At 39.4% G+C, this 13,146-nt stretch overlaps 1 long non-coding RNA gene across 1 annotated transcript; it reads right to left on the bottom strand.

The window, feature by feature from the left end:
* Positions 1-4,487: 4,487 nt before the first annotated feature.
* LOC118470472 (uncharacterized) lies at positions 4,488-11,172 on the bottom strand. Its single transcript, XR_004847551.2, has 3 exons — positions 11,132-11,172; positions 10,033-10,078; positions 4,488-5,736 (listed from the first exon to the last, which is right to left on the bottom strand). It is a non-coding gene; the product is annotated as an uncharacterized LOC118470472 (long non-coding RNA).
* Positions 11,173-13,146: the final 1,974 nt, after the last annotated feature.

The following is a 13,146-nucleotide window of genomic DNA, read 5'->3' as shown; positions in this document are numbered from 1 at the left end:
ACAATGTAGACAAAACGATCTGCAGACAGGATTTAGAGCAGAAAGAATGACACTGTCACAGTTGTTTTGGGGGGATTGCATCATTCATGCATTATTGTAGACGCCTGCAGCAGAACATATATCTGGCTGGTTTTTAAACACTTATTCACCTTGTTGCAGAGAAGACAAACACCACTCTCATAACTAAAATGCAGCTACGGCCAGGAGCCACTTAGCTTAACTTAGCAGCTAGAAACAATCTAAAGCTCACAAATATACACATTTTGTCTTCTTTGTTTAAGCATTCAACAACAAAGATTAAAAGTCCAATCGCTTACGAGGGCCAGTAATGTCTTGAAGTCTCTGCTGGCTGCCTGGGAATCATTCCCAGCCAACTTAAAGTGTGGTACACAGTCTCTTATAAAATGATAAATGACTGTTTTCACAGCTGAGATTTGAGTTTTTATATGGATTAAACAAGATACATTTGTGTTTATTACTAAACTGTAAAGCTTGTGGAATCCAGGTGCCTTTTACTGCCTTTGGACATTCTACCTGTTTAGACTCTTCATGCCAAACTAAAACTAACACGCTGCATGGTCTCTGGTTATAATTTGGGCTAAAAAAAACATGTTTTGAATCCATCTATAACTGTTTTGAGAACTTGAAAACTGAGCTTGTAATTGAAATAAAGTTGAATCAATTGCAGGCTGTTAGGTTTTCATTTATTTGCGGGTTAATCATCATGTGGAAACCTTCCATTCATAATCACTTGCTTACTTATATGTTTCCAGGTTAGGCTGACTATTCTGTCAGTTACACAACTAGCATCAGGACTATTGATTTTAGGCCTCCTCAGGTTTGGAGTTTCAGTCTGAAGAGTCTCCTTGCTGAACTAATAAAGTATAGGCTCAAGGTCCTCCTAGGAAGATGTTTTTACATCTCTAGGAAGGTTGTTCTGTCTAAGAAATGTAGGACTTCAGATTTTCTGATATAGCTAGGAAGACTTCTGTGGTTTAAACTTACATAAGCTGCTAATAATATCAGACAAACTTTTTCTTTGAATCCATAGCAACGGACTACATTTTCCTACCAAGTGTTTAATTATTTAAATTACTAAGAGCCACGGCAGTACTTTCACGACAGTCAAAACCAGGCTTCAATGGTCATCACAACGAGTTATGACTCAATGACAATTTATTTCTCCAGTCCTTTCAGTTCTTCATTGCTATCCAAGGAGGAAAAGTCACTGTTACAGTAACAATGAAAATCACACATACTTAGAAATGTTTACTTCTCTTGAAAGTCCAGACAATAAAACAACAATCTGCAATTTATCAACCAAACTACCCTTTATGAGACATACAACTATTATCCTGTGGCACAGCAGGCATTTTGGAAACACGTTGTTGAGATGAATTTAATCTGCGTGAAATCCTCTGGATCATGAAGGTGTTGTTTTCTGGTTGTCTTCCTGCTTATCTCTTTAGCTGAATGTCTGTTTGTGTACCTGTCTGTCTCTTACTTTACCTGTCTGAGTTATAACTGTGTTTGTAGATTTTCTTCTCTGTCTGTCTGCTCTCCATTCGGCTACGTTCCAGCCTCTCCTCTCTCGCTCTCTGACTGCATCTGTTTGTGGCGTTTCGTCCTCCCTGCTCAGCCTGTGGGAAGGCTCACAGCTCTGGATTTATGCTGCGTGTTGAATAGTAATGGCTTGTCATGTTGTTTTAGCCTGCAGCAATCTGTCCAAAAAAGAATGAGTTCCTGTCTATTTAAAGTGTGTGTGTGTGTGTGTGTGTGTGTGTGTCATGAATATTTTCCTCAACAGCTCTCTGTTATGAATATGTAAGAAGGTCAGACCGTGTTATGCCTCCTTTACTCAAATGGAATTATATTTCATTCCATCCAATACCCTGCGGCACCAAACTGACAGAAGTGTCTGTAAGTGTGTGTGTGTTTTACTGATTTACAATCTGTATCCAGCATTTATTGCAATCTTTAGCACTCTAGCTTACAGCTGTGTGAGGGTGTTTGATCCCTCCATCCATCCATCCATTCATCCATCCATCCCTCCTTCCAGCCTGGCAAAGATGCTGAGCCTCAACAGTATCTATATTTAGCTGCTGGTTCAATCAATGACGGCAGAGCCACAGCGCCATGACTCTGCATACTGATAGTACTACCGCCTATCACCGTTTCCGCTCACCTCCGGAGAAAGACAAAAAGAGAGACAGAGAGAGACAGATAGGCAGGGAGATAGGCAAATGAAGAAAATGGTGACAAGAAAATGAGAGCAAAGCCACCAAAAGTGACAATAAAACAGAAAAAAATCAAAGAGCGACAGACAGATAGGGCCTTAATCCTATCACTCGGTTAGAGGGAGACAGGAACGAGCGTGAGAAATAGGCTCCGGGAGGAAAAGAGGAGGTAACAATGTGTGAGACAGGCAAGTGAAGATGGAGAGAGATGAAAAGAAAGAGACAGGTGTAAATGGGATTGAGGGATGGAAACAGATGGTGAGAGGAGGGGGAAAAGAGATGGAGCGCTTCCACAAACAGAGATGAAGATGCAGGAATCGAAGGGCGAAGACGGACAGAAAAAGCAAGAGAGGTTAAAGGCAGAATAGCTGCAGCGTCTGAAGAAAGAAATGAGATGGGGAGACAGAGAGAAGAGAGGGAGAAAGATACCAGGAGGTGTAGAAGTAAAGGATAACTTCTACAAGAGTAAGTGTGATAGACTGGTTCTCTTTAGCAAAAGAGGAGAGTGTACTCTATTGGTACGCAATGTAGCCTGGTTGATGTGAAGAAAAATGAAAGTAGCAAGGAGGTGGGAACGAACGCAGTGAAGAAATAGTCACAGAGAGTATATGGACTCTATTAACACTAGTTGAAATGTGACAAAGAGAGATGGAGATGAGAGAAAGGAAGAGATTTTCACCAGTCTTCAAAATAAAGCTAGAATCAAGAAAGCTTAACGAAGGGACTGTAAATTAGGATAACCTGCCTGAAGATACAGTCTGACACACTGGAGGGAGATTTCAGGTATCAGCCTGCCATTGGCCCTGTATTTCAGGCAACTTTCTACTCCCCTCCCACCACAGTTTTAAAAATCACCTCTACTACAGGAAAGAACAGCAAAAGCCTCCGAGCATCAACGTACAACAATACTGAAAATTTCAAGTTTTGCTGTGACTTTGCATCATACGGTAAAGGAGCTCTACTAGCTTCATTCGGTAAATTATCCATTGTCACTGCATCCTGTTCATAGACTTCAGATTACTGTGTTTGGTGGTAATGAGCTGCAGACAGACCATTCAACACAGCACAAGAGAATGGTCTGACTAAAGAGGACTAGGTTGAAGACAACAACTCAAACCTGTGAATAAAATGGAAATAAACTAGTGGAAATTTACAGAACTGGAGTTAGTTGGACCCTGAGCTGCTGTACAAAGACACTCGTCCAAACACCGCTCTTATGTACGTTTCTAACCCCTTTAACATCTGCACAGTCTATATTTAGGCTGTTTGGGAAGAAGGAGGAGGAGGAGGAGGAGAAGAAGAAATCCTTGGATTTCTTTGATTTATATGTATATCTATTTGTAGAGTCATAACCTTATTTCTAATTTAGTCTGGTTAATCTCTATAATTAATAACACTGGAGGATCTTAACTTCATTATTTAAACTTGCCAGCTTAATTTGTAATGCCAGTTTTATTTCTCCACTGGAAGCACTTTGGCTCAGCTGCTGTTGCTTTAAATGTGCTGTATAAGTAGCGGTGACTTGACTCGACTATACTTGGCTTTCTACCTTCCACAGAGCTACATTAGCTCTGAGTTTCCATTTCCAACATGTGATTCTCTCTATCTGTGGGGTCAGGTTTCTTCTTGCAAACTATCAAAATCGCTGCATTAAAAATAACTATAGCAAGAGCATTTCTCTGGCACTAACTGGCACATACTGATGCTCCCACGGTTGTTACTTAGGAAAATATTGCTTACAGTCATTCCCTGGAAAACCTAACGTTTACCAAAATCTAAGTCTTAATCTTTACATTTTACAAAATGAACTCATGGGGAACACAAAATGACTTTGGCTGCAGATTTATGTCCATGATGTGAAAAATACAACCATGCACACACACACTCATAGACACTAATATGCATACACTCACAATGACACATAATCTTCCCTATGCACAAATTGTATCTTTCTCTCTCTCCGGACATTTACAAAGAAAAACGCAAACACATTTAGAGCATGCACACACTCATGCACACACACGCATAAACGCTGAGAAGCCGTGAAAAATGGAGATTGCCTTGAGCGCTTGGAAAGCACTTGCTGTAAATCCACACTATTGTTATGATTGGCTGTGATCTGTTCTGGGCTGGAATTACACGGCAATGAAGGCGCAGCAGTGTGTTTGTCGCTCTGTCTTTTTTCTACGTCGCACAAAAACACAAACTTATACACAGAGGTGCATTTGCAAAAACACACTGATCAGGTAATGTTTTTTCAATTCTTTATTTAGCATATAGTCGGTAACTTTTCACTAACTACACAGACCTTAAAGTTACAGAAAGCATTAGAAGTCAAGGACCAGGGACCATAGCTAATACAACTGTATGCCATATTATTTTAAAAAAGCAGAAAAAAACTAAATGAACGAAAAAATAGACTCATTTATAACAGATAATGTGCTAACTCTATAAGATATGATTGTATACTGTCGTACACAGAAAATCCCTTTTGACTATAACTTACAGCAAATTTCCAAGTGAAAAACACATTTTTAGATACTGAATTAACTTACTGGAGGGGTCGGGAACCAGCAAATGTTTTTATTGTAAATTCCCCTCAATCAAAGTCACTCAAATAGAAATAAACAAGCCGAAAGGGTATTTTACAGTGCTGTCCAATGATTTGTGCATTTTTGACTGTCAGTGTTTTATTACTGGGCATTCCCAAAATATATGTTATCCTGGCTCACGCACATTCTTCAGAACTTTTAGTCCTCTCTGGAAAGAATGCTATCTCATTTTCTCAAGTCTATAAAATCTTAATTGCAATTAGCAAATCACAAAAGCAACAATTTGGGATTCATGTCATGCAGACTGTCTGACTCAGTGGTTTAAAATATTCATGCCGTCCTCCTTGTGTGACAATAACGCGTTTAATGTTGTCTCATGTGGTAACGCTCTATCATGTTTTAAATCTGTTAGAAAGTAAAATCTAAACTTGACTTTACTAGATGTTGAAGATGTTTTTGTCACAAAGCCCTTATACTGGCTGGTTATCAGTTTACCTTTGACAAACAGGCTCCAAAAGCTTCTTCTGGTCAATACCTAGTGGCTAACGTTCATCAGCTTGGTCGAAGTAATGAGGTTATAATCTGTGGGAGGAAAAAAAACACGTTATTTTGAAGCAAAGTCAACAAACTTTTCAAGCGATTTTTAACGCATTTGACTGGTGGTTCTTCTGGACACTGTGTGTCTCAACAGGGTTCACAATCCGACCCAGTTCTACGTCCTCTGTGATCTGTGTGCTGGTCTGGTTGGAGGACTCAGAGTGACGCCCAGCGGTAACATCGGCGCCAATGGAGTCGCCATCTTTGAATCGGCCCATGGTACCACCCTCAACATGGCCGGCCTGGACTTAGCCAACCTGACCGCCCTGCTGCTGCATCACATGGGTCTCCATGACTGCGGCATCCAGATCCAGACGACCATCAGAGACAAGAAGGTTCTCACTGAGGATCTGAAAGGAAAATCAAAGTTTATCTGCCGTCATGTCCTAAACATGCAGTTTTGATGTCCCTGTGTTACTGATATTACTGTTACAGCTCCTTCTCCACTGATTTATGCAGCTACCTGATCTTGTTAGCCTGAAATAGCTGCCTGAGGTTGTTACCAAGATGGCTGCTGAGTTTCGATTAAGTGGTGTATCGATAATAGATGGATGGATGGTCATATATCTTAATAATTTTGTCTGAAATGGCTCTATCACCAGGAACCCCTCTGTCCAGAGATACTGGGAAAGAATCTAACGCTTATTAAAGCAGCTCCAGGCAAAAGAGAACACCAGGCAGGGAGTTATAGACAGCAGCGCTCACATTCTGTTTCCCAGGTTACAGCATAAACCCCCAATGGACCTCTGATGAAAAAAAAAGGAAGTCAGAGAAGAAGCTGAGCTCCTAGCAAAAAAGGAATATCTTAACAGGCTCTCTGTAGAGGAAGAAGAATACAAGAAATGGGAGAAGCCGAGTTTTCTGGACAGAACCAGTAATTTACAGTTTCAGAAGAGTGGCTATGTGAGAAAATGAAACCATGTGATACAGATCCCAAAGGAAAATGAGGCAATGATAGATTCACAGAGAGGGGAAGAAAGAAAAAAAAGAGCACTACCTATAATATGAGAATGAGATGAGTTGTACACTGGCTGAAGCTAAAAACAAGAGCAGCTGGAGGCTCGTCAGCAACAACTTAACCCCGTAAAACCCACTGTTGCAACTATACATCAGCTTATTTTTTTATTATTTTCTAGTATATATATATATATATATATATATATATATATATATATATATATATATATATATATATATATATATATATAAAATAAAAAAAATTGTATTTTTTGGGGTTTTTTTTTGCTCATTTTATTTTCTATATTTGGGTTTCTAGATATACACATTATTATTATTATTATTAGTAGTAGTAGTAGTAGTAGTAGTAGTAGTAGTAGTATTTCGTTTTATTTATTTTTATTATTTTGTGTCTTACGGGGTTAAGATCTGGGCTGAGCTTAGATAAATTAGACAAATTAAACAGCTGATAGAGACAACAAGAGAAGTAAGAACGAGTAAGACTAATGGAATATGGGAAACCAGACCATAAAGATGTCGATATAAACAACAGAAAACAGAAAAAATGAAGATGCAACAACTAAATGCAGAGGAGTAACACAGAAAACATATTTGGAGTGATATAGAACAAAAGCTGCAGCAAAGACAGATACTACAGGAAATTGTATCAGACAAATTGGCAAGAACAGGCTGCAATGACAGCTCTGAAGGAGGAAAAGAACATAGGTATATAGGTAGCTGAGTAAACAGACAAAGAGGCAAGGAAGCAGGAGGAGAAAGAGAGAAACAGGAGTAAAATGCACAAGTCAATTTTGGATTTTAATAAGGTAAAGATGAAGCAGAAGGAAACAGAAAAGATATGGTATATCACACCAAGCACAAGGGAAAAGCTCAAAGGATGAACGAAAACAGAATCAAACTGGATGAAGTCAGTGCTGCCCTGGCAACACAAAGACATGATCAGGTGACCAGTTGCAGAGAGACCAGGAAGAGTCTGTGATGAAGATTACACACTAGTTTGTCAAACAGTAGGATCATCTCTGGTAATATGTTCATTCCTAGCTTCTCAAAGATGCAGAGGATGGAAGAAATCTTTCACTAACAAGGACTGGGCTGCAGTTTCTTCATAGAGCTACTGACCAGACCAAGAGACTTCCAAGAGAGCACAACAGCCTGTTGAGAAACGTTCCTCCACCTATTACCACCAAGAAAAAGAGCCTGAATGTCTCACCCACTTCCACAAACAGACCACAGCTGGCAGTATTTCACTGCTGCAGCAGTGTGACTAGTGAGTCATTTCCCAAACTGAAGAGACTTTCTTCAAACACTCAGTAACACAACAGCCTGACATGGAACAATCTTCCACCCATTACCACAACAAAAGACCCTGAACGTCTCACCCACTTCCACAAACAAACACTGTATGAGGAACACCATCCAAACGGCCACTTGGATCAAATATATTTCCAGGTTTGTGCTGACTTTCTCTCTGTCCTCCCAGCCCCAAAGGAGCTTTCAGACACACCATTTTCTTTCTTCATTCATACTATCCAAACTGTTGTGGTGGTTCATGTGGCTGCTTATTACCCTTTAAACATGTGAGACACGTAATGAGGTTAGTGAGCTACTATCTAGCTAGTTCATTATCAGATACTAGCTAGTTAACTTTGACAGTAAGTATAAAGCTGATGGCCTCTATATCTGCAGTCTTTCAGTTTTGTAGTTAATTGCATTAGCTGTCCCATTGAACATTTCTATTATAAGAATCTTAGATATTTATCTAACATCAGTGTGTAACTGACTGATATCTAGCATTGCATAGAAATATTCCCTAATTGTCTGTTGTGTAATATCATAAATATAAAGAGGAATGATGTTTTTATCAATCTGTAAAAAAAGAAAATGATTTAGTAGAACAAAAACCAGCTGCAAATGGAGTCTAGTTAAAACAAGATTGTAGCATGTGGATGTAAACTGTGAAATGGCGGAAAATGCTCCAGGCTACATCCATTAATGATGCTGGATTAAAACAGAAGAATGCAGTGGTTACCCTCGTTATTGTAAAAACTGCATAGCTTCATAAAGTCCTCTTTTACATAATCGTAGATTTTATACCAGGTAAGTGAGCTTGTGTCTGACACTGATGTAAAGTATCGCAAGAGGAGAAGTGAAGTGAAAGCAGCTTCAAAAGTCAGATTCACTGCTTGGTTTTCTACTTTGTTTGACCACTATTTTTATACACATGGTAAAGTTATTTTTACTCATATAAAAGATAAGATAAACTTTATTCATCCCGGAGGAAACTGTTATGCCAGAGTACAATAAACAAACAGTGAAATATACACAATTACAATGACGTTAGTAATTAAACAGAAATCAAAAATAGAATACAAAGTGCAAAATGCAAAGTGTCTAAGAATGTAAAGTGTCTAAGTGGATGCCAAGGAATAGTGTCTTAAAAAAATAAAAAATAAAATAAGTACAAAACCATAAACCATAAAAACCGTAAACCATAAACTAAATAACATGAAGCCAGTTTTATTAATTTAATATTTATAATAATGTTAATAATAATAATAACAATAATAATAACAGTAATAATAATAATTATTATTATTATTTTATTGTTGTTGTTATTGTTAGCATTATTTTTATTATTAATAATAGTATTTATTTATTTAAAAGTAGGATGGCAATCAAACAGGCTGGGTCAAATGAACAATCCAGCATTCTGGGTTTAATAGTCACTTGGGATTAAGTTTAGGCCCCAATAGGCTGTAGCTAGATAGAATCACAGATAGATCACAACTCAGCCATTTAATTACTGTCTTTATCCTCCAGCTGATGTTTATTATTACTCTCTTTACCGTCTCAGTTTCACAGCTCTGCTTGGATCCTCGGTTTGTGTTTCAATGTGTGCTTTAATTTGATTTTTCTCTGCCTTCAGCTGCAGTATTTCACAGTTAAGCAACAAGACCAGGCTGTGTCTCATATCCGGCAGAGGCTTTTTGGTTGTATGGTCTGCACCTCTATTGTTTTAGCTCTCAAAACGCTCGCAGCCTGCAGCGGCTCTCAGTAAAAGCTTTATGATCCACTGTACGCTATCTGCTCAGCACCAAATGGCAATTTCACAGCTAAAGAAAAAGATATTATCAAGCAAAACTGAGCTAAAAAGGATAAATATTGGAAATTTAAGTTCATATTGTTATCCATGCCAAATTTTGATTTATCGCTGGTGAATGGAAATGACATGAACAAGTGACTAAACACAGTTAAACATGGTGTTACTGAGATATTCATGATACATTTTGAGTATGGGTGTATTAAGACTATGTTTTGTTTAACATTCTTACTAAAAATGCCAAAACCAAAATTTCACATCTTTTGTCAGTAATCAGCATCAACTAAAGTGAAGTATGAGATTAATGATGATACATTTGGACTAAGATACAATAAGCTCTCCATAATTCATAAAAACAACCTTAAATTCTGACAAATAATATTCTCTTTTACATCGCTATACAAACAATAGAAGTAAAGATCATAAACACAGGGGCAAATCAGTGCCCCAAACATTCAGTAAACATTAATTAGACTGTGGTTTATATAAATGCAATATGTTTAAATTACATTGTGAGTCGACGTTGTGATGGAAAACATCAAATTTTAAATAAACTAATAAGCCAAACCTGGTTTCGTCGTGCTGTGGTGATACTGGAGGTTGGTGGCTAAAATCTGAAAAACAGAAGCATTAAGAAATGACCAGGAGAGGGGCAATAGGAACTTAAGAAAATATCAAGTGAAGTGGATACATAAGCAACATTCTGCGAACTGGTATTTCTGTTTTAAAATAAGAGACACTATAAACCTACAAATCCAACAATAAGAAATGTGACGCCTTGAATTTTCCATCTTGAGGTGAATATTCGACATACTTCATCATATACACGCCTGCAATAATTTAGATACAGTATTCTTTAATATGCCATTTTAGAATAAACTGTAGTAATAATATTCACACTGTCTGTGATGGCCGTGCCCACAGCCACACTGAAGGTTGCAGCATTTTACACACAAACACCATTACCACATGTTTAGTTACTTTGAGTTGCAGTCACTTAGATTACAACATACAGTTTGTTTTGTTCAGAATTGGTTTATTAGCACTTTGGAGCACACACATTTAGTTTAGATATCTGTGTAGTTTCTCATTTATCCAGGTCATGGTGATCCAAAGTTGTTTAAATCAATCCAACTGGACTTTAAGAAGGTTCCTTGAAGACGTTTCACCTCTCATCCAAGAGGCTTCTTCAGTTCTGGTGGTGGTTGATGTTGCCTCAGCTTATAACCTCTGTGAGGTGTGGTCAGTGTTATTCACATTCCGACGACCATTGCCAAGGTCCGTCTGGCTCCTCAACGATGGTCGTTGGGAGCCAGGGAGTGACAAAGGGGGCCGTTGAAATGCGACTTTCACCGAGCCCTCGTATGCTAATGGTGGTTGTTAGCATGAGCCACCTCACCTGAGTCATTCTGCTGGGTCGTTCTTTTGGGGAGTTTTGAAAGGACCTGATTGTAAATTGGCGAAATAGGTGAGGTGGCTCATGCTAACGACCACTATTAGCATACCAGGGACTGAAGAAGCCTCTTGGATGAGAGTTGAAACGTCTTCAAGGAACCTTCTTAAAGTCCAGTTGGATTGATTTAAACAACTTTGGACATATTTAGTTTACACTGTTTGTCATTTTGCTATTTGTTTGCATTCGTTAATTTCTCCTTTGTTTGAGTTACCTGGCTGCTGTGTGGCACTTCCTGCTTGGAGACAGATCGAAGATGCGGCTGAGGGCGGAGCAGGGTTTTATACTAAAGTCCCTCCCACGGACCAGACCAAGACCTCTTACATCATGGGGGGGATCAGGGTTCATTGTGTTAGTTTTAGTTATTGTGTACATAGTTTTCCTGATCAACCATTATATATGTTGCCCCAGCGTCTCATTCTGGCAGGTCTGTTGGTTGAGTTGGTGTCTTGTTTTTGTTAGCCTTATTTTCAGTAGAGATATATTTTGTTGACTTCTTAAGGGCCCTATAACTTAGATTTCATTCCCTTCAGTCATTTGTTTTATAAAAGCTACTTTTTTTTTTTTTTTTGAAAATCATGTTCAAGGGAGCTTTGTAGTGGGAGGATATTGCTTATGCTGCTTTTTGTTTCCTTTTGTTCTGCAAAGCACTTTGTGTTGCATTCTGCTTGTATGAAAAGTGCTTTTCGAATAAATTTAGTTTGATTAATATCTAAAAACATAATAATAAATCGTTTGACAAATACTAACTCTGCAATTTAAGCAAAGTGCGGTGTGTCCCGTGTGTCTGAGTTTGCATTCAGCACAAGTGTAGCTTGGATCAGCCAATGGTGCCATTAGTGCCCATTACATTTATATGTGTGAGTGAATTTAAATGGAAAAATTTGATTTAGTGGCTAAAGCCATTATCACTGTGGAATGAAATGGTCTCTGTGGAGCATTTCTTTGCATGTAGTATCCTCTCTCTCTCTCTCACACACACACACCTACACACACCCACACACCCACCCACACACACACACACACACCCACCCACCCACACACACACACACCTACACCCCCCCCCCACACACACACACACACACACACGCACACACACACGCACACACACCGGCTTCCTCTGGGATCCTCATCATCTCCCTTTATTAGCTCCCTTGTCGATCTCCATATCTCTAATGTAATTATTGTTGTAACAGGAGAATTGATAAACCTATTACTCACAAACCATCCCTGCTGTCTTTGGCTTTATCTGATGGTTGCACGACTGTGTACATGACAGGAAAGAAGGGAGAAAAACGACAAAATGACACCGATTACAACAATAAGTGAACGAATAGAAAATGGTGCTGCCAGAGAAATTTGATGTAGGAATGAGGTAGAAGTCACAGCTATAAATGGGGGAAAGGGATTTTTTTGCACAGGAAAACACAAGGGGAAGTGTGGAAAAGCAAAATATAGAAAGGTTGTGCCTTGTGAAGGATGGATGGATGAAAAGGGAGTGGCGGTGAGAGAGGCTGTTTAAAGGTCATGTGAATTAGAGAGCTGTGTGCAGAGACATGAACTCAGTCTCCTCCTCCTCTCCCTCTCCTTTATCCTTCATCTCTCTCCATCATCGCTGCCAGTTTCTCCTTCTGTATTCCTCTCTACCCTCGTCCTCTTTCATCGCTGTGTTTCCTCTCTCCGTCTATTCTTCACCCTCGCACAAACCGACTATACCTCTCCAGCCCCCTCCCTCCATCTCTATCTCGCTCCATCAGCTTCAAAGAGCTGTCTCTGTGGCAGACCTCGAGGGCACCTGCCTCTTGAGGTGGAATAAAATCATGCGTCCCCTAGTGCTTTAGTCTGTGTGTGTGTCTGAGTGTGTGTCTGAGTGTGTGTGCAGTCGGTACAGGCTCCTCTGAAGTGCACCGAGGCCCAAGGCAGTGCTGGAGCAAACAAACAAAACCAATAAACAAGCAGGTGGACCTGGACCACGGGGTCATTCGTGGTTATGAGTTTACTCCCTAAATGAGATTATGTTACAGTGTCGCTGCTAACCTTTAGAGCCCAAAGGAAATCTGTGTGCAGATGTGTGTGTTTGCGCTGCATGGTTGCCCTGCGTGGAAGTCAGCCATTGTGCGTTTATGTCGCTGTACGTTTGATTCTGTCGGTGTGTAGGTGTTCGATGAGAGGATTTGGGAAAATGCCACCTTCGGAGGCATGCGCTGCCTTTTCAGTGGCACGAGATGA

Source organism: Amphiprion ocellaris, chromosome 19 (assembly GCF_022539595.1).
Source record: "Amphiprion ocellaris isolate individual 3 ecotype Okinawa chromosome 19, ASM2253959v1, whole genome shotgun sequence".
Taxonomy (NCBI): domain Eukaryota; kingdom Metazoa; phylum Chordata; class Actinopteri; family Pomacentridae; genus Amphiprion; species Amphiprion ocellaris.
This window is presented reverse-complemented; position numbering and strand designations above follow the sequence as displayed.